The following is a 3275-nucleotide window of genomic DNA, read 5'->3' as shown; positions in this document are numbered from 1 at the left end:
TCTTGTAAGTTCAAGTTGAAGGTCGATCGATCACAGATGAAGTTTAAATCAAAGTGCTAACGTACTGTTTACTCAGATGGCTCGAAAACGGGTAAATGTTATTTTTTGTGTGTATAGATATGGCTACCTAAGCCAGCTTCGATTAGTACTTAATGATCGAGAGCAATTTGTAAACCCTTCTTTTTTTGTGCCGTCCTTTACTGTCTGCTCAGTGACATGGCAGTTTGCCCTCGTAAAACCATGCCAAGAAATCCTCTCTCAAAACTCCGATGACCTTCTACGGCACCCATTAGCAATTAAATATTTGATTTCAACAAATTGATTTATGACTTGCATGTATAACAGTAAGGCACTGCTGGGATCAGTATATCTATATATATGTTCCTGGGCACTGTAATAAAAATATTGTTACATTGGAGACTAATTGCCGGAATGTATAGGGTTCTCAGCCAGTGCTTCTGCAGTTTGGTGGCCGTATCATTTCTGATTATTCTGCCACTTTGGTCAAACTACGGTGTGGGCATACGCTTTTTTACAAGGAATTTCTAAAATATTAACAAAACAGACAAACGGTGCTGTACAGATCAAAATGTGCGATTAAAACAACTGATTAATTAATCACTGAGATAACTGAGTCTTGAATATTTCAAGACTCTTAGCCATGGCGGTATTAGTGGGTAGGGCATTCCAGTTTCGTATAGTCCTTGGATATAATGATTCCCTCCGAGCTACTGTGCTGCAAGGTACTTGAAATGAACCACTATACATATTTCGACTAAATCTAGTTGTTGTTAATAGTCTATCAGAGGCATCTATTTGGACTAGTCCATTCACTATTTTGTACAATAGTACTGATCTTGATTTTTTTCCTTCGTTCTTGAAATGATGTCCATTCTAATTTTTCTAGCATGTCTGTGACAGATGAGGTGTTATGGTATCTGTTTTCTACGTATCTGGCAGCCCTTCGCTGAACCATCTCAATCCGATGAATATCCTCCTTCAGATATGGATCACAAGTTGTACCAGCATATTCCACTATTGGTCTTACTAATGCTTCATATGCTCTTTCTTTTAGTGATGGGTTTCTAATGTTAAGGTTTCTTTTGAGGAAGCTCGTTGTTTTGTTTGCTTTCTTACAGATGGCTGTAATGTGTCCACTCCACTTCATATCCGTGATGTTATAGAAACACCTAGATATTTGGCTGCTGTCACATGTTGTAGTTCATGACCATGGAGTACATATTTGTGTATAGTTGGTTCTTTTTCTTGTGATGGTGAGCACATTACATTTTTCTGGATGAAAACTCATTTTCCAAGTTTGTCAAGGTCGTAGGGTTGGGAAGGGAACCGATTAATTACGAATGTAACAATAATATTTGTGTCTACGGTTACGTTGTGTTATTGTTACGTTAATGCACTTCAATGTATGCTGGGACTAGTAATGTATATTAAAATAAAACTTGAAAGCTTTTATTTGAATTTTACAGTATTGCATACAATTTTTATTTACAATAGCATTTTCTACACATCCAGTATGTTGTTTTGGGAGCATGTTTCAGTCCGACGCATTTTTGGTGAAACCACTCTAGGCAGCCACCACAAACATGACAAACGAGTGATGCAACAATGTGCACGTCGGTTTTGCAGACTTTACAATTCCACTCTGCAATATCCCTTGCCTTTTCTTCCTAGGCAATCAAGTCCGTGGCCATAATCTTACTAGGAATGTAAGTCCCTGGATAAAGTTTGTGTTGTCATTCTTTATTAAAGATATCTTGGCAGAAAACTCATTGGAACTAAACCGAGATTACTCAGAGAAATAAACATTTTTCCATCATAACGGGAAATCTTCTGGACAAATTGATTATTTTTTCTCAGCAAGTAAAGAACTAACACAATATGTACAGATCTTAGATATGGAACCAGAAAACACATCTGACCATGTACCTGTCATAGCTACAATCAAAAGAAAACTAGTTTGGAAATCCAACAAACCTAAATCAGTCACTGTAAGAACAAAATGGGAAAAATGCAATATACAAAAATATCAACTGACCATATCTGATGGAGTGGAAAAAATACTTCAAGCTAGTAACAAAAATATAGAGGAGGACATCACATGTAATGTACTTGTCACTGCATGGTTACGATATTCCCGATCAATCAACTCATCGCGTTTTCCTTAAGGCTATAGGAAAAAGAGTAAGTTGGATAAGGCCAAAATATTACTAGTATATCGAGCTTATAATTCAAATTTTGATTGATGGTTGTTATAACAATGACACATTTAAAAAAAAATTAGATGATATATCATTTTTTGACGACACAGTTAGCGTCAATTTTCGAATTTACAAACAAACACAAAGAAAGCAGGCCGCGAATTTCCATTCGTTTTCAAAACTGGGAACATAGCTAGCGCACACGTCGGCAAAAGGATCTTGCAACATTATGCTTATAATACATGTTATGATAAATAAAATATTTGACTTAAATAGTTAGTTTGTCGAATACAGCGCCTTATACCATCCAAGCATAAATTTCGTTGAAATCCATAAGATTTGGAAAACTTTATCAAAGTCTGTTTTGATGCCTTTTTCATGTATTTCGCAGCGTTAGAAAAAAATACGTTCTATTTTACTTTGTCGCATGATGGACTTGATATTGAGTAAAAAATAAGGCCTTTATCGTACGTACCCTTTAAAGCTAAAAATGCTGAATTCTTTTGTGGGAGAGCGTTTATATGTTGACATGTACATTTTGTAGATGTCTTTCTGTTTAATTATCATGGTGTTTGTATGTGTACATGTATACATAATTTTGAATTCCTCTAGAAAACATCCATTTTAAAATTATTCAATGCTAACAGTATTATTTATTTTCTTTCTCTTTTTCGTGTAGCATGTTTAGTATAAATGGTCAATTATTTTTTTTTTTAAATCTCAAAAACAAGTTATATAGTAAATAATAAAGTCACTACCACATCTCAGCTTAAGGCCTCCTCTAAACATTTGAAGGTCACCACTAACTATACAAAAAAACCCGTAAAATATCGTTTCACCTCGGCCTCTAGTAAGCGTTTTACTACTAATCTTTCGGTGCTTTTAACCAGTTCCTTAACTACTATCAAAGAACTTATCGTTAATTTTTGTAATAAAACATATGAAAACAGTGGAAATAACCATTTTTGAAGTGTAAAAAATCTGTGGATGTTTAAGACAAATAACGTGCTTTTGATGGTCCTTTTGATTCGGTTGACAGTTTTGACTTCCCCCTCT

This window comes from Mytilus californianus, unplaced genomic scaffold (genome assembly GCF_021869535.1).
Source record: "Mytilus californianus isolate M0D057914Y unplaced genomic scaffold, xbMytCali1.0.p SCAF_3, whole genome shotgun sequence".
In the NCBI taxonomy this organism is placed as follows: domain Eukaryota; kingdom Metazoa; phylum Mollusca; class Bivalvia; order Mytilida; family Mytilidae; genus Mytilus; species Mytilus californianus.
The sequence above is the reverse complement of the archived record's forward strand: the minus strand, read 5'-3'. Positions refer to the sequence as shown.